This window comes from Electrophorus electricus, chromosome 18 (genome assembly GCF_041902795.1).
Source record: "Electrophorus electricus isolate QZ-2024a chromosome 18, ASM4190279v1, whole genome shotgun sequence".
Lineage (NCBI taxonomy): Eukaryota > Metazoa > Chordata > Actinopteri > Gymnotiformes > Gymnotidae > Electrophorus > Electrophorus electricus.
The window spans coordinates 3668028-3693586 of record NC_137514.1 but is presented as its reverse complement, the minus strand read 5'-3'; the positions used below and the strand labels follow the sequence as shown (position 1 = coordinate 3693586).

Sequence of the window (25559 nt, the reverse complement as noted above, 5' to 3'; positions counted from 1 at the left end):
AAAAGCTTACCATCCAAAACTTTAAGGATGACATCATTAAATGTGTCCCTAAACATTCTGTCCACCTCACACCAGTATTTACCAGAGTCTGCCCTCTCCAGTCAAGTGATACTCACAGTGAAGTCTGTCCCTTCATCCATCAGGCTGTATCTCACATTGGATGGCTTATCTGAGTCAACACGGACGTCCTCAGCTCTTTGACAAGGATCCTTACAGAAGTACTTCCTGTTATCTTGAACCCACTTATGAGTACACTTAAATGTGATTGACTCTCTTTAATATTCAATGATTGTAACCCCAGATGTTTTGTATCTTGTTGTTGTCAAACAAGGTTACAATGCACAAGGATGTAAATTTGTTAATTTTGTCACCCACTGCTTTCCTTCAAACACTGTAAGCTTCAGAAGGGAGGAACAACTTACCTGAGAGAAAGAGACAGATAACAAGATGAGTAATCTTCATCATTGTCATCATTGACAGCCTCCTGCAGTCCTGCTACAGCTCCTGACTGAAATGTGTGAAAGCAGAGACGTGGTGAGACACACCCAAACACACACACACACACACACACACACACACACACACACACACACACACACACACACACAGATGTACACACACACACACACACACACACACACACACACACACACACACACACACACACACATGCACACACAGATGTACACACAGGCACACACACGCTCACCCTTAGGGGGTTTATAAGCACAGGGTTATTTCGCCATCTGCTGGACAAAAACTGGTTTGGCAGTTGGAAGACTTTATAGAACATAAATCTGAAAGTTGTTAAAGTTTTGTTGTCCTTGTTATTTCTTGCACTACATTACTTACATACGTGGCTTTTCTTTGTAAAATGTCAACATGTCTGTTTCTGCTGTCTGAGGTACTCACTAAGCACTTCTTCACTTGAGGCCAACATCCTGGTGTACTGGATCTTGATTGTTTCATCTTGGATAGTGACTCTGACACTCACTAGTCCTCAGCCTCTTTCCCCTTAGTGTATAGTCTCAGAGTGATGGATTTGGACTGAAACCCTCTGTGCATTGTGAGGAGTTTCCTTGTTTTGATGTCAGTGGCTTTTATCTCCTCATTAGGCCAGCTAATTATGCCAGCGGGGTGTCTGATGACTGGTAGATCATCGGTGTTCATAGCTCAGATCTCGTTCCTCCTATTCAGCTGAATTCTCAGGACTGGCCTCACTCATACGTCCACACTTATCAGATCTGTATGACATTCCGATGTCACTGCTGTATATCCTGAGATGTATTAGTGAGTCAATGTCTCTTTCACTTCTGGCATACAGCTTGATATCATCCATGTAGTGGAGGTGTGGCTCTTGTTGATAATTTTACTAATTATTTACTAATAATTATTTACTAATAATTTTCTATAGTAGTCACTTGATGGTACCTCATGTTATTGGCGTTTTATCAGCTGGTACTTGGATGGAATTGCCCCCTTTCTGGGGGCTCTTCAGGATCAGGAGTGTTTGGCCTTCAGTTAATCATTCAGGGTGGGTTCCATCCCTAAGCAACTGATTCACACACACACACACACACACACACACACACACACACACACACACACACACACACACACACACACACACACACACACACACACACACACACACACACACTTGCAGTCACATTAAATTGTGCTTAAAAGCCAAAACTATAGCCACTATGATGCTACAATTATGAATTGGATTACAGAAACAACCATGTTTTTAGTTATATCGAATATATATTTTCAGTAAATATCAAGTTCTTTGCTTTGTTTGTAAAAGTAATTGGATTTATTATATTTATTAATAATTTTACTAAAGTAAAAGTAATCTAAGTCAAATTTAAACATCAGCCACCATCAATAACATCAGCCTCCATCACGTCTAAACTTGTCATTGTCTACCATTTTTTAAAATGATGTGAGTAGATTTATTAGAATAGCTCCTCCCTTTCCATTTTGCAATGCATTATGGGACAATAGTGTCCTTCCAAACCATACACAAAAATGACTGGTTCTATGCAATTGGGATACATCCATTAGAACCATCCAACTGTTAGAGACACTTGTAATGACAGCCTGCTCAAAACTACTTTGAAACATATTGTGTCAGTCAGCTTCAGTTGCGTAATTTGATTTGATTTTATTACAGTAGTGGAACTGACATGACTGATCATGACTTACTGATCCTTATATTCTGAATTGCTCCTAATTTTCTGAAAATTGGTGGGGCGGGGGGTTACATAATGAGAAATTTCAATTAAACTCTCTGTACTCACATTTAAACAGCAGTGAAACTGTTCTGCCAATAAGTTTAAGCAATTAATTATTTTCCCACCAGAGGGTGCAAGGATGCATTCCTCTAGAGCAGAATGTCTGATTATCATCTCCCTCATAATGCAGGCTGCCCATTTACATCCTGTTCTCATTTGGTCTGAAAAACAGACCCATAAATTGAAGAGTAGAGATACACTGGTTACCAAATCCCCCCACATCTCCCACACCACTGCTACAGAGCTTGCTGAGTGCTTTGTGGTTTTTCTCAAGTTTAGGGCAGTCTTAGATTAAGAGCACACTGTGGTAAGATTAAAATTCACAACCCCACTATAACTACAAAGTGCAGATATATTTTTGTTTGTTTTTCTCTTTACTCATCCTCATATATTATGTGACTGAGCGTTAAGTTGTTCAGAGTCACTAGTGTCCACTTCTCCCCAAGCTCCTCCCCCACCCTGCTACAAGCTCTTTTCACTTTGTGCTTTAGCTCAGAATCAGCTCAGAGTTCTGCAGTATCTGCTGGAGTTAGAGAGGAGAGAAGTGAAGCTGTAAGAGAACTCCCACTCTCTTAAGGGGCCCAGACTCCTCTAATGACCTCTTTCATGCATCATATGTTTCAGGGGCTTTTGGAACAGAATGGAGTGTGACGTACAACCCAACTAATATATGTGTTTTAAAGGGGTCCATGGTGTTCATCAATGACAGTTACACATACCCAGCAGGGCTTGATGTGAACGAGGAATTTTGGGTCAAAGTGGATTTCAATCCACAAGAGGACAAGCCTGTATATTGCAGACCAACTAATGACTCAGGAAGGGTCCAGTGTTATGTAGATAAACAGCAACACTTCTCCCTCAAACTGATCAATGTAACGAAGGAGGATGAACATGCCTATCACTTCAGAATCAAAACAAATGTAAGTGATCAAAAATGGCTGGGAGATCCTGTCAAAATCAATGTTACAGGTGGGTTAAATCTTTAAGTCCCAGTTTTCTAACTGAGATGCATAGTGTCCCTTTACCCAGATAAATTTGAGTCTTGAAGTTCATTAATGCCTATTTTTAACTATGATGCACATTCTCACTTCATGTAAAGGAGTTTGAGTTTAATTAAGCTGATTACTGAGAGTGGTTAAACTGATTAAGGGTTACTTTGATGTATTAGTTGTACTATACAATTTGTTTTGCTTTTATTTTTTAACAAATTCAAGACAGTTTCATGAGAGCAGAATAATTTTCTTAATTGCTTGAAGTTTTTCTGGATGATTTAAAGGCTGTCTAATTGTGATATACTTCCATTAGTTTGGTTTGATGATTCCCTCATTGTCTTAGAGCTCCTTGTGAACACTTTTCTTGAAGTAATAGAGAGAGAAGCAGCAGTTCTGACGTGTACAACCACCTGCAGTCTGACTGACAGTCCAACATTCATCTGGTACAAAAATGGACGTCCTTTATCCTCCAATGCAAACCCACTGTAAGAGGATATGAACATCTCCCCTCTCCTGCTCAAACTCTCACGGTCAGAGGTGAGTTTACAATGTTGGTTTCATTATATGATTATCTGATTATTGCTAAGTTCATTTCATTGCCAATTTCAGCTCATTTCTCAATTAAAATGTAAATACAATGAGGTAGTAGTCTTATTAGAATTATATATATATTCTTTACTTTGAGTACATGAGGCATTTCATTACTATAAAATGCATTATCCTCATGGTGTTATTGTCTGATTTAAGATGAAGACATTAGTAATGGTGGGACAACTATACAACATCTCCAAAATCAGCTCTTAGAACAGTAGAGGATACAAGTCCATTAATGAACCTGGATATAAACACTACGCAGCTGTAACTCTACATGTCTTTGCACCACTGGTTGATGCAGATCATGCCTGTAGTCTGTAGTCTGTAGCCTGTAGTTGGTGTCCATCAGTCCCTCTGGTGAAATAGTGGAGGACAGTTCAGTGACTCTGACCTGCAGCAGTGATGCCAACCCACCTGTGCAGAACTATAACTGGTTTAAAGAAGGAGGAACCTCACCTGTAGGATCTGGACAGACTTACAACCTCTCCATCAGCTCTAATAGCAGCGGCTGGTGCTACTGTGTAGCTCAGAATGAACATGGGATGCTGAAATCAGCTTCAATAGATGTCACTTTAAAGGGTGAGACAGACAGACAGTTATGTTTCATTTTTCATTCATCAGTTCATTCACTTATTCCTTTGGTAATCAAATTACAAAAGCCCTATATTGTGCTTATGAACAATAGTGTGTGTATGTCTATTTCTCTCAGCAGGTCACTTCTACATTTTGCCTGTAACTGTTGGCGTCAGCCTCTGTGAGATTGTACTTCCTCTGTCAATAGTTTTATTTGTGAAGAGAGAAAGTTTAAGAAGGAAAAGTGAAAGATGTTAATATAAATTACATGAATAAACGATAACTTAATAGTACCTTATTTCAGTTCCTTTCCAAAAGCACTTTATTAATATGGAAAATCTTCAAAATATGGTTAATATCATAAATACAATTATATGAAAAATAATGTTTATTCTCTGTTTTCTGTTTGGATGAACACTGACATTTGGGGATTTTTGAGCTCAGACGCAAGAGGCAAAAGAGAAACACAGATGAATCTGATTATGGGGTGAGCTATCACAGAAAACCAGATATATTTGTCAATAAGGAGTCTTAACCCTGCCAAAGAGTTCATAGAATTCATGTCATGACAAATTAGAGCCTTGAAATGACAGTGTCAGTCTTAGTTCAGTAGCTTTAGCTCTTCTTTATGTCAGAGTGAGAGCTCCATTTTGTCAACAACAAAATAACATTAGTGGAAAAACTCCAGTGGAACCTTAACTATTAAGCTATTCAGTGTTTCTCATTAAACTGCACATCATTAATTCTGTGCTTCACAGAACGCCAGCCTCAAGCCCTGTCCTACCTGTGACACTTCCACATCCAGCTCTCCTGTGTATGAGATACTGCAGTGAGTTCATCATATCAGTTACATCACAGTTATAGAACTCTGTTAGAACTCTAGAATCTTGATAGCACTCTAAAATCTTTTTTGAGATGGGTTGTGTAAAGCTCTTGTCATTTTTACTGAATACTGGATGAATACAGCTTTCTTACATTACCATGACTGTAGAATCCAGAGGAATATATTATTAAGTTTAGATATGGCAAAATAGGCAGGGTTTTTTTGCTTTTCTTTCAGTTTGTTAAGCCATATGAAGATGTGTGTGTGTGTGTATTTTGTTATTCCAAATGTCCTTGTGATCTGATATTCTTTCCTTTGTTTCCTTTTATAGGCCTTAAGGAAACATCACTAAGAGAATCATCAGTGAGAAATCAAACTTGCAGCTGTATCCCAATGCAGTCAAAAGAGTGAGAGATATAGAGGGGAAGAGAGATGCATGATCACATGTATAGTACACAAGTATTGTTTCTTTCAAAAGAAAAGCTTTTCAGTGTTTTACATTAATAATTAATGCAAAAAATGTTGCAGCCTTTCATTATTTTTGGAATTTTGGAAAATAACCTTGTTCTTATTTTGACAATCTAAATAATTAATACACCTAAATAAAAATCTAAATAATTTATTTGTTCATTCAATTTTTATCTTGTCCATTAATTTTAATCTAGTTAAAATACTTGAATGCAGTTTCCTCAAAAGCATCAGGATGTTCATACCTTGTTCAGGACGTGTACTCAGGGATTCTCACTCTAGCAATCTGGACTACAATGAAAATAGAACAAAATAATGTAAGGTGATCTTGAACTCAGGTGATGATGCCAACGGCCTGCTGGGTGAGCAACCACACTCTCATGATGGGCCCGTGTGCAGAACAGTTAGCTCGTGGAACAGGTAAACAAGAAAAGTAAATAACCAAAAGGCAGGGAGTCGAACCCCAGCCATTTTGTTGCGAGTTGAACGAGCTCCCGCTAGACTGCAGCGGCCATAAAACAACCTGGTCGTATATCGCTCTTCAAAGGAATGGAGGACAACAAAACTAGAGGGAAAGAAAAACTAAACACCACATCGAGCTTTGGAAAATGCAGAACCAAGCACACCATGGGAAGGATGGCAGCCCCAATGCCCTGGGGAAAACCAAACTAAAAACTTCCTAAACAAAACCAGAAATAAGGAGTTGTAATGGCTAAGGGGAGCTTTGGAAGAGAGACAGATTTGAGAAGGAAAACTGGAGAAGGGACAGAACATGTAAAAACACAAACACCCTCACAACAGAAGGGCTTACAGACCTCAATACCCAAAGTTACCAGCTGGGCACTTGGCTTAGAACTTTGGCAAAGATCCAGCACTGAGTGACTGGCTCACTGGGCTTATATAGACCTAGCCCAGCTGTTGGGTGTTAAGCCTGATTAGTGGTGTGCCTGACTCGAGACCTCCCACTGGTGGTTGGAGGGGACCTCAGCCTGGGACCGAACCTTACAAATAAGGTTACGAAACAACAAAAACTCTATAATGTAGGGATTAGATCCACACCACCAGCACATATAAGACTGACACCTCTAAGTCAGGTACAAAAACCAATTGCTCTAATCTCTTTATCATGGACTTATTAGCTAATAGCTGATGGCTTATTGAAAGACACTCTGACCTGCTAGTTACATTAAAAACAGGAGCATTTCCAGCAATGGAGGGAGTCTGGCTTGCATATTTACCCTTGTAAAAAACAAAAACATGCAAAAAAAACCCCCAGGGTTCCATTGGCTCAGGTCTTGCAACAATAGAACAAAATACAAGGGTCTTGTGTGGAGCATCCATTAGTTCTGTTGGAGTTAATGGGCTGCCCATCTCCTGCCCACAAAACCTTCCCTCAGTGTGTTACATGTGTCAGTGGAATACGCTTTCACCATCCATTTGTGATCATTTCCAATTTACATTTTAATCTTCTGGGTTGTGACATAATGTCTAAATTAAGCATGATAATCATGGGGTATAATATAATGACCTCTCTGGTTAATGATCTTTCTATTTGTGATTCTACTTATACCTGCACTCAGTTCTGCCTTCTCTGTGAGTTGAATACCAAGGTCAAGTGGGTACAGGGTCTAGCTGGCACCTACACCCCCCATGTCATGTAGGCAATACCTGCTCTTGCCTGAAAAGGAGAACAGTGTCAACATCATGGACTTTCTGCTGTCAGAGGAGTTCTGACACCTATTGTGCCCCCTTATAACACTCTAATCAATCCAGTTTGCAAACCAGATTGGAGGAGGTGGCATTTCACACAAGATTTGAGAAAGGTCAATGATCTTGTCATTCCTCGCTTGTACTGGACATCTCTTGTATAATAAATATAATTACACACACACACACACACACACACACACACACACATACACCACCATGGTTGATGTTTGTTCTGCTTTCACTAGCATCCCTGTGCATGTAGACACAGCCCATTTTTGCACTTACATTTAGAAATAAAAAAATTGTCTTGCACTAGCATGGACTCAGACTAGGTTGATGGGGCTTACAGACCTGGAGGATTCCTATTGGAACTTATGGCACCAGGTCTTCCTGTGTGCTCACACTCTGTGGTTGCTGCTGCTGCTGCTGAGAAAATACTAGTCATCAGGTCACCAAGGTGTTAAACACAGCAGCCACACAACATGACAGCTAAGAGGTGTAGTGGCTATGAAACATTTTGACATGAACTCGTAGTTTGACTGTTAAACACTCTTCTCTGCAGGGCTCTTCAGCCTTCATGCTGCATCAAACGCTTTCTCTCCTGAATTCAGCTTGGACACTGGAGGAACACAGTGGTTTGCTCTTATTCATGCATGTTATTCATCTGTTCAAGGATAAGCCCCTCACTATGTACACACACTGTCGACATGCATGTGGTGTCTCCCATGATTTCTGATGGATTTGGCCACAGAACCGGTTTAGGGCAGTAGAGGGAAAGATCATATCACATTCCACTCTCATTGCAGCCTGACTGCAAGCTTCCCAGTCATTTAGCAGTTATCAAAGTAACAGGATATGACACCCCAACCATAAGCAATGAAGCAGAGTGTTACTAGCTGATTCAGCAGAAAAATATTATTATGATGATTGATCAATTTTCTAAATGGCCTGAGGTATTCCTGAGTGCAAAGGAAAATGTGAGAACAATAGTAAGAGTTGTGGCAAGAGATATAATAACTATGTATGGAATACTGCATTCTAACAACAGTGATAAAGGCCCAGCATTCACATCAAGAGTCACTCAGCAGCTCTGCAAATATCTGTGCGTATATATCTATGATCGACTGGAGGTTTCACATCCTCTACTGCCCTCTGTCATGAAAATGTCTCCTTTCAAAGTTTTGATGGGAAGACCATTTCCCATGTTGTGGGTAAAGGGCCAACCAGGCCCTATGCTAGCTGGTAATTTACACACAATTATCTCTGATTGTACTGTAGCACTCCTTGAAATTCTCACCAGATGGCAAAGTGCTAATCGAATGTTTGCTTCCTAGGAGATTTGTTGAGGCTCGCTACACACAATCCGCTACTGTTATTGTGATAATCCAAACAGCTGTACTAACTGATGCTCAGCCTCAGTTGATATATGCTAGTAGATTAAAGAGGCCCCCAGTTAGGGTGTACTATTGTCTCTATGTGTGTTTTGTTGTATGTCTGTATGCAAGTAATCCATGGTGAATCTTATTATGCTGATGTTCAGACTGAAGGGCCTCCTATGGTGCAAAGGGAACATCGTGTGTGCCTTGTCCCTGGAAATAGCTGTAAATGTGACAGAGCACCAGTACTGTGTGGTGTGCCTCTCCCTGTCCAGCAGATGGAAAAACACCCCAATCTACCTAACTGTTGTTAAATGGGTCATATCCGCATATGGAGTCACCCTTCTGCTAGAACTCCATCCCCCATTCTGCTGTTCCTGGGAAAGTCACACTGTCACCACACCATCAGTGTCATTTCACTTAACAACACGAGGATGTCAGAGTTGTTCGATGTAAACTACGGGCATTTGGACTGGCTCCTGTTTGGACTGGATCCTGGCTCCTGTTAGATAGCTGTGTACTCAATACCTCATGTTTCTAATTAACTTGGCTTGTTATTACTACTAACAAAGGATGATTGGGCAGTGGTAGCTCAGTGGTTCAGGTACTTCATTTGTAAACAGAAGGTTGCTGGTTTACCACCGCTGCCAAGTTGCCACGGCTGGGGCTCCTGAGTAAATCTCTTAACCCTCAAGTTGTACTCAGTCATAATTGTAAGTCACTTTGTATAAAAGTGTCAGCTAAATGTAACTGATTTAACCAATGGCAAAGGTGATTTCATATTTTTGTAAATAATCTGCATATCACTTCCAGGAGAAATGAATATTTGCCACATGTAAAAGGTGTGGTCAGACCAGGAAATTTCTCCAGATAAACTGGCCTTGACTGGAATTTTTTGCCTTTTTATTCACTGTTGTTATTCTGCTACAGTAAAAGGCAGCAAAGTAAGAATAAAATGTATCTGTTTTCTTTCTAAAAGTAAAAGTAAAATGTAAAGCAAAGTAAGAATAAAAATAAAGAATAAAGAATAAAAGAATATTAAGAATAAGAATAAAAGAGTAAGAATAAAGCAAAGTAAGAATAAAATGTTTCTGTTTTCTCTCTATGCATGTTTGCAAGTATAAGAAATAATGCTGACCTAAGTCCACGTATTCTGCTACCATGTAACTTCTTCATTTGATGCCTGCTTTGCTTGCCAAAGACCACATTTGCCTTTGTTATTGTTCTTCCTCTTTTTTCCCTGTGCTTGCTCTTCTTGTCAAACACAGGTAGTCTATAAATTACACATGCTATCTAACTACAAACTGACTCTGTGTCTCACTGCTGCTCAGACGCTCTCTTCAGGTGCCTGAGGTTCACAATCTGGATGCAACCAGATTCCTCACTAAGAACTGACCAACCAAATACTTAACATCGTATATACACTGTGCCAGTTAAAACACTCAGATGTAGTTCCCCCCAAAAGGACGTGTTCTCAGAGATTCCCACTCTAGAACTAAATTAAATTTTGACAGCGTCATGTTACGTCAGGACTGACCAACCAATCTGAATGGACTTACACACATAAACAGGGATGTTAGAGTATGACAGAAAGAGGAGTGTGCAGAGCTACTCGTTTGCAGCTTTTTAATAAAATATTCAAAAACTGAGAAAATGCCCTTAGATTTCATTACGATGCTTTGGAGGAAACTGCATTAAAATAAATGGACTAAATGAATGAATGAATGAAGGGATGAGTGAATGAATGAATGAATGAATGAATGAATATAGTATTAAAATAGTTGTGACTATTTTTTATTCGCATGAGGTTCATTTAATTATATAGATTAGCAAAATTATAAGAAGGTTATTTTTCATCCTTGCAATAAAAATGCAAAGGACGCTTTTATTTTAACATTTTCTGAGTATCAATCATTAATGTAAAACACTGAAAAGCTTTTCTTCTGAAGGAAACTACATGTTAAATTTATTCTTTCCCTCTCTATTTCTCACTCTTTTGACTGCACTGGTGTCACGTATGGGCCCCCTTCTGGCATCCCTGTTTACATGATTTCCCTGTCGTGTCTTTGTTTTCCTTTACTTCCTGGTTGTTCCGTTCCTTAGTTTCGTTTTCTCCATGCCTGTCATTCCTTTTACCTGTTCCTCTTTCCCAGTGCTTGTTTTAATCTGTTCCGCTCTCTGGTCTGTATCTCCACCTGTAATGATGTTCGCCTGTGACCTGATTAGTTTATAAGTCTTGGTTATTTAAGCCCTGGCTTTGTTTTGTCTTCCAGTTTGTCGGTTATTTTGGCATGTTCTGTTAAGTTTCTAATTGTTGTCACTGTCACTGACCTTGTCATTGTTTTGCTGTTTGCTTAGTTCGTGTGTTAATTTGTCTCAGTGTTTTCCCGTGTCTCTGTTTGTTAGCCTCTCATGTTTTGTTTCCTTTTTTCATTAAAAGCCTCCTGCGTTGGCATTTTGCTTCTCGCCTAGTAAACGTTACTGCAGTAAACGTTACAATTGGGCCATAGCTGCAAGTTTGATATTTCTCAGGGATGATTCTCTTAGTGGTGTTTCCTCAAGGCCTATAAAAGGACACACAGGAAAAAATATCAGAATACAAGGATATTTGGAATAACAATGGACACACACACACATGCACGCTTATTCAAATGTCATAACAAAATGAAAATAAAATCACATTTTTGTGTTATCTAAAATTAATAATAATCTATTCCTGCAGATTCTGTATAATTATGACAATGTAAAGTAGCCTAATACTAAGAAAGCTGTGTACTGTATATTTCCAGTATTCATTAAACCGCAAGGTTTTCTGAGAACTACAAATGTGGAACACAAAACTGATTGAAGAAACCCACATGTCCACACTGATGGTTCAGCAGAAAGATGCTCGTGGGTAGACTTTGTTTGAGTAGAAAAGTGTACTTATTACTTCAGTGATCCTATTGATAGATTAGGTGCAGCATTATTTATAATAATCTAATAAATTCAAAAATTCACTTTTTACATTCTGTGAAGCAGAGAATTAACATACAAAACAGAAACAGTGTGTGTGTGTGTGTGTGTGTGTGTGTGTGTGTGTGTGTGTGTGTGTGTGTGTGTGTGTGTGTGAGAGAGAGAGTTCATGATAGTTGACCTGGTGTATGACCTTGCTTCCAGTTTTCACTTTACTCTTGTCTTCTCTAATAGTTAGTCTGCAGTTGTACATTTGTATATATTCAACTTTTTCCTTTTGTTGAGTGGTCACTGGTAAGTAGGGAGTGACTGCCATTTTGTTTTGGGATGTGGTTTGATCGGTTTTCCACTTAGGGAGTAAATGTAGTTTTGTGTGTATTTTCTTTTGTGTAGGTTTAGTGAGTGGCTTTTTTTTTCTAGTGTGGATTTATTTGTTACTTTGGCCTGGGTCACTCCTGATGTTATATTAGTGTCAGACCGTCTCCTGTACACTACATTGGCTGTCATTGAACTACTTTGGTCTGTTGCAATCTGATTTCATTTCCACTACAGACTTGTTTAGACTTTTTTTTTTATTTGGGTCACACTTCCCATTATGGCCTGGAGCCTCGACGAGATCGTAACAAAGTGTAATTTAACATAATACATTTCACTTAATTTTACCTTCTTAAACTTTCCCGCTTCTTCACTAAAACTATTAAGAGGAACTACAATCCCACAGAGGCCGACTCCAACAACTATAGGCAATATGTTGAAGTGGCCTGGTGAGAAACACAGACACATATACAGTATAGCAATTATAGTTTGTAAATATGAATGAATGTGAGTAAATGAATGTCGACTGATGAATGAATGTCAACAATTAAAACATAACTGCCTGTGTGTGTCACCCTTTAAAGTGGCATGTGCTGAAGCTGATTTCAGTATCCTATGTTCATACTGAACCACACAGCAGAACCAGATCCTGGAGCTGTTGATGATGTAACTCTGTCCAGATCCTACAGGTGAGGTTCCTCCTTCTTTATATCTGGTGTAGTTCTGCACAGGTGGGGTGGCATTGTTGCAAGTCAGAGTCACTTCACTATTTCACAGATGTATAAAAAGACATTATTTGGAGGATCTAATACCCACAAAAGGAGAGAATGTGAAGAAATGAATATAGCATATTCTGCCTGAAAGGAGGAACAGGGAGACTATAGTTATGGTAAACATCAACCAATGATACAAAACCATGTAGTTACAGCTGTGTAGTGTCTATATAAACGTTAATTAACTGACTTGTATTTGAACTTGCATTATCCACTGTTCTAAGAACCGATTTTGGAGATGGAGATGATGTATGGTTGTGCTACCATTACTGTTTTCACCTTAAATCAGGCATAAATAACACCATGTAAAGAACGAATTTGATAATAAAATGTCTCAAATTAAAGATATTCTATTGTGACATCATGAAACAAGAGCAAGGTGCAAGTGAGGAGCATAATTGTTTAATTCCCAAATGCAACCAAAGACAGAAAATACATTTTCAAAGTAACTTACTAAGCAGAGCCTTTAACTTGTGGGGTCTAAATAGGCTGGAGATAAATGAGGTCTAGGTCTAGGTGATTATTCAAGTAAACAGGTGATTTGGATTGGGGAAGTGAATGTGTGCAGTGATTGGTGGATGTAGTTTGTAAGGGCTGCCTGTGTACCAGCGAGGGTCTAACATCTATACATGTTGAAGATTTAGTGACTCTTTCGTGTTTCATTGCGTGTTTTACATTTTAACTGTGAAATTCATTTAGTAATAGTTTATATTATATAATCAAACAATGTAAAGCTTTCATTAAGCTGTCATATATTTTGGTGCCATGATGTTTAACAACAGCTATTAGCTAATAAGTCCATGATAAAGAGTTTAAAGGAATTATTTTTTGTCAGTCTTATAGGTGCTGGTAGTGTGGATCTAATCCCTACATGATGGAGTTTTTGTTGTTTTGTAACCTTATTTGTAAGGGTCGGTGCCAGGCCGAGGCTCCTTCCAACCACCAGTGGGAGGTCTCGAGTCAGGCACAACACTAATCAGGCTTAACGGCCAAGAGCTGGGCTAAGTCTATATAAGCCCAGTGAGCCAGTCACTCAGTGCTGGGTCTTTGCCAAAGTTCTGAGCCAAGTTCTGGGTATTGAGGTCTGTGAGCCCTTGTGTGACACCTCACTTCTGTGCTGCGAGGGTGGCTGTGTTTTTACATGTCTCCTGCCTTCTGCAGTTTTCCCCCTCAAATCTGTCTCTCTCCTAAGCCTCCCCTTAGCCATTACAGTTCCTGTTTTCTGGTTTTGTTTGGGAAGTTTTAGTTTGATTTTCCCCAGGGCATCGGGGCTGCCATCCTTGGTTCTCCCTTTTCCCACACTCGGCATGGTGTTTAGTTTTTCTTTCCCTCTAGTGTTGTTGTCCTCCATTCCTTTGAAGAGCAATATACGCGCAGATTGTTTTATGGCCACAACTGTCTAGCAGGAGCTCGTTCACATCGTAACAAAATGGCTGAGGTTCACTCCTCACCTTTTGGTTATTTACTTTTCTTGTTTACTTGTTCCACGATCTAACTGTTCTGCACAAGGGCCCACCATTAAAGTGTGGATGCTCACCCAGTAGGCTGTCGGTGTCATCATCTAGCTGACGTGGGTTCGAGCTCACTTTACATTATTTTGTTCTATTTTCATTGTAGTTCAGATTGCTAGAGTGAGAATCCCTGAGTACATGTACTGAACAAGATATAAACATCATGATGCTTTTGAGGAAACCACATTCAAATATTTTAACTGGATTAAAATTAATGGACTAGATAAAAATTGAATTAACAAATAACAAAACATTTAGATTTTAATTTAGATTTATTAATTAATTCGATTTTCAGAATAAGAACAAGGTTATTTTCCATCAGTACAAAAAAAAATTAAAAAATGAAAGACTGCAACATTTTTTGCAGTTGATTACATTTTTTATTGTTGATTAACTGAACACTCTTGTCTACATGTAATCATCCATCTATCTTCCCCTCTATCTCTCACTCTTTTGACTGCATTGGGATACAGCTGCAAGTTTAATTTCTCAGTGATGATTCTCTTAGTAATGTTTCCTTAAGTCCTATAAAAGGAAACACAGGAAAGAATATCAGATCACAAGGACATTTGGAATAACAAAATACACACAGACACACACACACACACACACACACACATACACAAACACACAAGCACACACACACACAAACATCTTCATATTGCTTAACAAATTGAAAAAACACAACAAAACAATGCATGTTTTGGCATATCTAAATTTAATAATCTATTCCTGTGGATTCTATATAATTATGGTAATGTAAGAAAGCTGTGTATCGTAGTATTCCTCCAGTATTCAGTAAAAATGACAAAAGCTTTACACATCCCATCTCAAAAAAGATTCTAGAGTGCTATCAAGATTCTAGAGTTCTAACTGAGTTCTATAACTAGAGTTCTATAACTGTGATGTAACTGATATGATGAACTCACTGCAGTATTCTCATACACAGGAGAGCTGGATGTGGAAGTGTCACAGGTATGACAGGGGTTGAGGCCAGCGTTCTGTGAAGCACAGAGTTAATGATGTGCAGTTTAATGATAAACACTGAATAGCTTTATGGTTAAGGTTCCATTGGAGTTTTTCCACTAATGTTATTTTGTTGTTGACAGTCTGCATCTCAGATGGAGCTCTCACTCTGACATAAACAAATGCTAAAGATACAGAACTAAGACTGACGCTGTCATTAAAAGGCTCTGATTTGTCATTACATGAATTTTATGAACTCTTTAGCAGGGTTAAGACTCCTTATTGACAAATATATCTGGATTTCTGTGATAGCTCACCCCATAATCAGATTCATCTGTATTTCTCTTTTGCCTCTTGCCTCTGAGCTCAAAAAACCCCAAATGTCAGTGTTCGTCCAAACAGAAAACAGAGAATAGACATTAGTATTCATAATATTGCATTTATGATATTATTATTAGCATTTATCATATTTTCAAGATTTCCCATATTAATAAAGTGCTTTTGGAAAGGAACAGAAATGAGGTACTATAAAGTTATCATTTATACATGTAACTTATATTAACATCTTTCACTTTACCTTCTTAAACTTTCTCTCTTCATAAATAAAACTATTGAGAGAGGAAATACAATCCCAAAGAGGCTGACTCCAACAGCTATAGGCAAAATGTAGAAGTGACCTGCTGAGAGAAACAGACATGCACACTATTGTTCATACACATAATATAGGGCTTTCATAATGTGAATAGCAAATGCATAACTGTCTGTCTGTCTCACCCTTTAAAGTGGCATCTATGGAAGCTGATTTCAGCATCCCTTGTTCATTCTGAGCTACACAGTATTACCAGCCACTGCTATTAGAGCTGATGGTGATGTTGTATGTCTGTCCAGATCCTACAGATGAGGTTCCTCCTTCTTTAAACCAGGCGTAGTTCTGCACAGGTGGGTTGGCATCACTGCTGCAGGTCAGAGTCACTGAACTGTCCCCCACTATTTCACTAGAGGGCCTGATGGACACCAAGACATTCTTTGGAGGATCTAACACCCACAAAATGAGAGAATGTGAAGAAATGAATATGACGTCTTCTGTCTGAAAGGAGGAGCAAGGAGACTACAGGCATGATCTGCATCAACCAGGCATATATCCAGGTTCATTAATGGACTTGTATCCTCTACTGTTCTAAGAGCTGATTCTGGAGATGTTGTATAGTTGTCCCACCATTACTAATGTCTTCACCTTAAATCAGGCAATAACACCATGTGGAGAATGCATTTTATAGTAATGAAATGTCTCATGTACTCAAAGTAAAGAATATATATATATATATATATATATATATATATATATATATATATATATATATATATATATATATATATATATAATTCTAATAAGACTTTACTAATTCATTGTATTTTTTGCATTTTAACTGAGAAATGAACTGAACTTGGCAATGAAATGAACTTAGCAATAATCAGATAATCATAAAATGAAACCAACATTGTAAACTCACATCTGACCGTGAGAGTTTGAGCAGGAGAGGGGAGATGTTCATATCCTCTTACAGCACACATATAACTGCCTGCATCCTCACTGCTGACTGGCCGCAGGTGGAGTGGGTTTGTATTGGAGGATAAGCGACGTCCATTTTTGTACCAGATGAATGTTGGACTGTCAGTCAGACTGCAGGTGGTCGTACACGTCAGAACTGCTGCTTCTCTCTCTATTACTTCAAGAAGAGTGTTCACAAGGAGCTCTAAGACAATTAGATAATCCTCAAACCAAACAAATGGAAGTCCATCACAATTAGACAGCCTTTAAATCATCCAGAAAACTTCAAGCAATTAAGAAAATAATTCTGCTGTCATGAAACTGTCTTGAATTTGTTAAAAAATAAGAGAGAAACAAATTGCATAGTACAACTAATATATCAGAGTAACCCTTAATCAGTTTAACAAGTCTCAATAATCAGCTTTATTAAACTCAAACGCCTTTACATGAAGTGAGAATGTGCATCATAGTTAAAAATAGGCATTAATGAACTTCAAGACTCAAATTCCTCTGAGTAAAGGACATTATGCATCACAGTTAGAAAATAGGAAATTAAAGATTTAAACCACCTGTGACACTGATCTTAACAGGATCTCCCAGCCATTTTTGTTCGATTACATTTGTTTTAATTCTGAAGTAATAGTCATCCTCCTTCGTTACATTAATCAGTTTGAGGGAGAACTTTTGCTGTTTATCGACACAACACTGTTGTGCCTGAGTCCTTAGTGGGTTTGCAATATACAGGTGTGTCCTGTTCTCTATCGAATGGCTCTTTAACCCAAAATTCCTCTTTGACTTCCAGCCCTGCTGGGTATGTGTAACTGCCATTGATAAACACTGTGGACCCCTTTAAAACACATATTTTAGTTGGGTTGTACTTCACACTCCATTCTGTTCCAAAAACCCCTAAAACATATAATGCATGCAAGAGGTCATTAGAAGAGTCTGGGCCGCATAAGAGAGTGGGAGTTCTCTTACAGCTTCACTTCTCTCCTCTCTAACTCCAGCAGGTACTGCAGAACTCTGAGCTGATTCTGAGCTAAACCACAATGTGAGAAGAGCTTGTAGCAGGGTGGGGGAGGAGCTTGGGGAGAAGTGGACACTAGTGACTCTGAACAACTTAACGCTCAGTCACATAATATTTGAGGTTGAGTCAAGAGAAAAACAAACAAAAATATATCTGCACTTTGTAGTTATAGTGGGGTTGTGAATTTTAATCTTAACACAGTGTGCTCTTAATCTAAGACTGCCCTAAACTTGAGAAAAACCACAAAGCACTCAGCAAGCTCTGTAGCAGTGGTGTGGGGGATGTGGGGGCTTTGGTAACCAATGTAAATTAACTTCATTAAATGGGAACAGTGTGTCAGAAAATCTTTATACTAGATATCAGAATTTTCCTAATATTTTTGCAGGTTTCAACAGTTTTGGAAATTTTACAAAGAAAAATACAATTTTGATGAAGACTGCAGTCTTACCCAGAGACATGAACAGAGTAATGAGAGTGAGAGTTAGAAGAGGAGTTCTGAGTGACATCATTAAACAAACCTGCACAGACACACAACAGCACACAACACAGCTGAGTGCATCACATTTCTGCTTCTGTTTACACTGTTTCAAATATCAGTCAGACTGATCTGATGACACAACTGTATTACTGAGGAGGTTTGGCTCTTGTCATCTCATTTCAGTTCAGTTTTGATTCACAAAAAGGATTTATAGGAATCCTTGTCCAGACTGTAAATGTACAATTTGAAAGCCATTGTGATAAGAATAAAAACACAACCATTCTACCAACTTTAACAAATTAAAAACAACTTCAACTATTTTAACACCTCATCTCAGCATTACATACAAATGTATTTAAACAGTCATAAATCAGATAGATATTGTATTAATAACAATTTTGTTATGTCCTAAGCAGTGTAGAAGACTGAAGTGGCCAATATGTATGTAGTGAGAGCTTGTTGTTCAGGTCTGTTCTAGGAGGTCTATTCTCATCCTACCCAAAAGATGAAGAATGTTGACACCCAGCCAGCCAAACACACACACACACACACACACACACACACACACACACACACACACACACACACACACACACACACACAATCACCCACTCATAACCACTCTTTGACACCCAGCCAATCAGACACCTCCAATCTGTCAATCACCTGTCCTTCAACCAACTGGACCACCAAATCACTTCCACGTTTCCAATCACTCACTGACTGGTCATCACACATATATGAACCTTGTTACATTCTCTTCATTTAAGGCATCACCAGTCAATGTTTCACACTGACCTCCTCTATTCCAATCCAATCACTCACTGACTGGTCATCACACATATATGAACCTTGTTTCATTCTCTTCATTTAAGGCATCTCCAGTCAATGTTTCACACTGACCTCCTCTATTCCAAATAAAAATCTAGCCAGCCACAACAAATACTTAATCCTTTTGCCCTTTTGAAATATTTTTGATTTTTGTTTCATGTTCCCTTCAGTTAACTCCTGCTTTGTCTATTAGTTACTTCATTAAATGTACATTTTGTTACCTTTCACTCATGCCTCACTACTTTCCTCAGAAGGTCACAAAGGGTTTGAAAAATAATGTTGGAACTTACAGGCACTATGTGTTGAATTCCAGTAGAACTCTTAATTCATAATATAGATTCTAAATCTCAAAACTTGAAAGTGATTAAACAAATTGATCATAAATAGCTAAATCACACTCAGTGTAATAGAATTATTGCAATTTTTTTCCCATGAAATGTTGCAGCACTTTAATGGAGGAGTTGACTTGACCCAGGAATCTTAGCACCAGAGGTCATATCACTGCAGGGCAATCTGACTAGACAAGGAACTTGAAAGAGTAGGGGGAGTAAACTCTATAGCCTACCAAACCATTCACCAAAATCTTCTTCATTATCACCCAAGATATAACAAACAAAGACTGCACACCAGACAGAAGGCTCAACACCACTGTTCAGGATGTGACATGAGATATCCATGACTACATCCAAACACGGGATCCCAAGGATGGGCTGATGAGGGCATGTCCCAGTCAGAAGGGGGACATAGTTACCGTGAAAACAGTGGAGGTGTCATGGCAGGATTACCTACATGGAATTTAACACTGACAGTTAGCAGAAGTGGCTGACAAGACAATCTTAGCAATGTCTGGAAAAGGCATGACTGAAGGACAGTACAGAGTCACTGATCATGGTAGTAAAAATACAAGAACTAAGCATTATGTTAATTGTAACAGGGGTGCATTACACCACACAAGATGCAGACTATACAAAGGAGCATCTGAGACTAACAGGAACACAAGACAGTTGCAGGGAAAGCAAATATTAAGAGACCTGACCAAGTGGCAGAGACCATGTATAGAAACATATGCAAGACAGATAATCTGAACAACTTCAAATCTGTGTGTGTTATCAAAAAGGTTTTCCCAGTGGTGACTGGGGCACTTGTGGCAGAGACACCAATGCTGGGAGTTGTAGCTCCAACAGGAATAAAAGCACCAATCTAATTTCAGAAGAGCTCAAGGCTAGAATCAGTAAAAATACTCTGTCACACTCCCAGGCCACTCTCTCTCTCTCTCTCTCTCTCTCTCTCTCTCTCTCTCTCTCTCTCTCTCTGTATATATATATATATATATATATATATATATATATATATATATATATATATATATATATATATATATATATATATAAATCATCATTGGTTGAGTGTTCTGTACAGAGGGAGCAGTGATGTTCCACACCAATTTCTTGTTAGCCCTTTGTAAGTCTTTCTTTGTCATCACATTATTTTCTTGTTCCTGTTTTTTTTATCTTTGTTCCTAATGTAAATTTTTCATTTCTAATTCACAGATGGGTCTGACTGCTGGTTTCCTGAAAATGGACTATCATAATAACTCCTGGACTGTCCTAATTAAGAGTCCTCTCTGTCACTCGCTCACATGCACTTCTCACATTCACACTCATTTTTTGCTTGCTTTTTTATTCCTTTGATTTACACAGTCTCTCCATCAGGAACACAAACACACCACATAAACATAACACCACTGAAATCCAAAACCAACTCCACGTCCTCTACAACTATATGTGGATGAGAGTTCATGAAGAGTGGTAATGTTCTCTTGACCTTTATGCTATTTACTAAAAGCACAGACTACGGGGAAATTTAACAAACAAATGTAAGTTAATAAAGAGCTCTTCTTACCTCACTGTGCAAAGTCTCATCAGCACTGTGGGAACAGAGGAAAATAAACTCAGAAGAAACAGCTTTGAGGTTTTAACCATGTGAACTGTCTGTGATGTATTTAATTATGTTATTTTTTGTGTATTTAAATTCTCTTCTTCTTTTACTGCACTGTTCTCTCCTTTTTCAGCAAATGCATGCGCGCACACACCCACACACACACACACACACAACCACACACACACACAAACAAATGTATATACACCCACACAAACACACACAGACCATAGATTGCTCTGTGATTGTTATTTCCTTGGTACAGACTCAGACACACACACGCATGCACAAAGAAACACACACACATGCACACAAGTTCAAGTTCGAGTTCAAGTTTGGTTTATTTGTCACATATATACACAGTATAACTCGCAGTGAAATGGTTGAGGGTGCTCTGTCCAAACTGAGGAAAAAGAAAACGGGCGCATAGAGAAATATATATTCTATATATGTACAAAAATATATTAACAATGTATGTACAATATATGTATATTATGATTATATACGCAATGTACAATGTATATGGTTGTGTGTATATATATATATATATATATGTACACAATGTACAGAATGTACAGATCCATTTTGAAAAATGGCATATTTACAGTTTTTATGTTACATGGTGGTAATAGAATATCTATGTGTATATATATATATATATATATATATATATATATATATATATATATATACAGTTATGCTACATGGTGGTGGTGGTCCCCACAGTTTATCAGTTTCCCTGATTCAGGGCCCGAATGGCCTGTGGGAAGAAGCTCCTCTTCAGTCTCTCTGTCTTGGTCTTCAGGGAGCAAAAGTGGCTCCCTTACCTCAACAGAGAGAAGAGCCTATTATTGGGATGGGTGGGGTCCTTCACAATCCTCCTGGCCTTGGTCTGGCACCGCTTGTAGTAGATGGTCTGCAGGTCAGGAAGTTCCGTGTGAGTGATGCGCTCTGCGGAACGCACTACCCTTTGGAGTGCTTGTCTGTCCTGCTTGGTGCTATTCTCAAACCAGACCGTGATGTTCCCCATGAGGATTCTCTCGATAGTGCAGGTGTAGAAGTTCGCAGTACCTTGGAGGGTAGTCTGAAGTCTCTTAGGCGTCTGAGGTGGTAAAGACGCTGACGAGCCTTCTTTGCCAGGGAGTTGGTATGGCAGGACCAGGACAGGTCCTGTGAGATGTGAACACCAAGGTACCTGAAACTATCTACTCTCTCCACCGTGGTTCCACTGATCCTCACAGGTTGGTAGTGCTGCTCCTGCTTCTTGCTGCAATCCACGATCAGCTCCTTTGTCTTACTGACGTTTAGGAGGAGATTATTTTCCTGGCACCAATTTTCCAGGTGTTTAATCTCCTCCAGGTAGGCCCTCTCATCGTTGTCCGAGATCAGGCCCATGACAACGGTGTCATCAGCAAACTTGACAATGATGGTGGAGCTGGAAGTGGCTGTGCAGTCATAAGTGTACAGTGAGTAGAGCAGGGGGCTTAGGACACAACCCTGAGGAGCTCCAGTGCTGAGTGTGAGGGTGGATGAGGCACAGTTGCCCACCCGTACCGATTGTGGTCTGTCTGTTAGGAAGTTGGAGATCCAGCCGTACAGGGATGTATGCAGTCCTAGATCCTCCAACTTAGTAGTGAGTAGGGAGGGGATGATAGTGTTAAATGCTAAACTGTAGTCGACAAACAGCATTTTAACATAATTTTCTCTCCCTTCGTCCAGGTGGGTCAGTGTGGTGTGGAGCAGATGTGCAATTGCATCATCAGTGGAGCGGTTGTGGCGGTATGCAAACTGCAGTGGGTCCATGGAGGCTGGCAGTGAAGATGTGATAAAGTCTCTGACTAGCTTTTCAAAGTACTTCATCACGACTGATGTGAGGGCAACAGGGCGGTAGTCATTGGGGTCGGAGGGTCGAGGTTTCTTCGGGACGGGGACGATGGTGGATCGTCAGAGTATATTTGTCACATACATAGTCATACACATTATAACTCGCAGTGAAATGGTTTGAGAGTGCTCTGTCCAAACTGAGGTGAAAAAAACACACACACACACACAGTACTCTGTGGGTGTTATTCCTGTGATTCAGGGCCTCAATCTTCACATGCAGCAATTGCCATGGCTGCACATTCATGGAGAAAACATTTCTGTTTATTGATTATTATCACTGCACTGTGTGTGTGTGTGTGTGTGTGTGTGTGTGTGTGTGTGTGTGCGTGTGTGTGTGTGCATGTATGTATGTGATCAAACCAAACCAATAAACCGAGGATGAAAATAACAGTATGGCAAGGATTACAAACTTTTCTTTGCTCTTTTAGTTTTAAACTGTTTATCTACATAACACTGGTCCCTGCCTGAGTCATTAGTGCCTTTACATAGTTCAGGCTTCTCCACAATCTTAACTGTGTGATATAGAATTCCTCTTTCAGTCAAAGACATGTTGGCTATGTGTACGTGCCGCTCATAAATTCCATGGATTCCTTTAAGGAACAAGCTATCTGCTGGTTATAATTCACATTTAAATCACTCACAAAAGATTCTGAAACAAATGATGCATGAAAGAGGTCATTAGAGGAGTCTGGGCCCCATAAGAGAGTGGGAGTTATCTTACAGCTTCACTTCTCTCCTCTCTAACTCCAGCAGCTACTGCAGAACACTGAGTTGATTCTGCGCTAAACCACAAAGTGAGAAGAGCTCTGTTAGACTTGTAGCAGTGTGGCGGAGGGGTTAGCAGAAATGAGTGACTGTGCACAGGAAACATGGGGCCTTTTCATCAGAACAAAGTTCACATTTGTGCTAAAGTATATTACACCACCACTGATTAAATTAGTTTGTTCAAGAATACATATGAAGTTGTTTAGTTGCAGTGATGTAACTGTATGTGCTGGAATCATGTGCAGAAAGATCAGAGACAGAAAATTAATTATTAGTGACATCATTAGAGGAGCCTGTGTTTTTACAGAAGAACATAATAGTCATAATTTGCCTTTAGTTGGCAATATTTTTTGCAGTTCATATTATTTCAATGCACATAAAGATATTTATATTTGCTTTTCAATAAGGTGATGTCCACAACCATAAAATGAAGACTTTCATTATGAAAACAGTGTGGCAGACAACTGAATAGTGGAATAAAAGTAGATTTAGAGCTGTTTCTCTATACATCTTGTGTACATGTATCAGGTAACAGCAGTTGTAGACCAGTAGGTTGATCATTTGTCTTACTTTAAAAGAATGCACTCAACAGCCCAGATATAAAGCACCATGGTTTAAAATCACATTGTAGAAACCATTACTAGGATAAAGATCAATGTAAGGCAACATGACTAATCAGATGTGTGCAGATGAGTTTAACAAAAATAGTTTTACTGACAATATGGGAAATCCACTGCATAAATGAAAAACAGACAAAAGTTAAAAACTAGTACAGAGCAAAAATTACTATACAGATGATTTCACAGAGAAAGCAGTTCAGGCAATGGTCAACACTGGAGAAGCAGACCAAAAGCAAATATACATCCAAGAGACAATATACAAAATACATACTGGGATCGTTACTCTAGAAAAACTATCCAGATAGTTAATTTCATTTTTTCTTGCATCGGAAAGTGACATTTTCACATTAAATCACCTCACACTGGACATGGACATGTATATATGAGACATACATGAATTAAGGATTCCCTGAACTGCATTGCTGGGTTGAACACATGTGTCTGTTTTTAACTGCCTGAAGTGGATTGTTAAAGTACAGAGGTGGCAGGTAATGATAGTTTGAGTGACGATTATCAAGGCTCTGCTGAAATGCAGTACACTTTGTTTAAGGAACAGTAAAGGTCAAATGAAGTACATGTTGATTAAGGAACAGTAAAGGTTCAGCCCCAGGGTCACTGAGCTCTCACTGAATGTTTACTGCTCCTTCTGTAAAGTGTATTTGACTCTTCTGTGGCTTTTAGCACTACCAAGTCTCTGTCCACTTAGGAGACACAGAAGCAGCAGAACATCTGCAGCCTCAGTTCCTTTAACCCTCGTGTTGTCTTAATATTATGTATACACCTCGTGTCCTAAGGGTCAAAAATGATCTGCCTTCACTAAACCCCTAAAATAAAATAGCTGAATTGAGTTTTAAAGCCCCAATCTACTTTGATTGAAGAAACAACCTTCATGCAAGTCTGTCTATGAATATTTGAGTTTTCTCTTTTCACATTGCAGAAAGACTACATTTAATCATTGGCCACCACTCGTTTTTATTACAGCACACCAGTTATATTCTTTTTCGTACACTAAAGTAGAGATGTATTATCATCATTTTTGCTTAATGTTCTGCATAGGTGTAAACATTAACATTTTATTAAGAGATGGCAATTCTATAGCTTCCGAAAGTAG

General features: G+C 38.9%; 1 long non-coding RNA gene across 2 annotated transcripts; it reads right to left on the bottom strand.

Annotated features, from left to right (window-relative positions):
* Positions 1 to 14674: 14674 nt before the first annotated feature.
* Positions 14675 to 17598, bottom strand: LOC145651943 (uncharacterized). Of its 2 annotated transcripts, none has more exons than XR_014118073.1 (6): positions 17475 to 17598; positions 16868 to 17110; positions 16131 to 16391; positions 15934 to 16036; positions 15674 to 15716; positions 14675 to 14915 (listed from the first exon to the last, which is right to left on the bottom strand). It is a non-coding gene; the product is annotated as an uncharacterized LOC145651943 (long non-coding RNA). The 2 variants fall into 2 exon arrangements; XR_014118072.1 differs by having other exon boundaries at positions 15934 to 16033.
* Between the last annotated feature and the right edge of the window lie 7961 nt (positions 17599 to 25559).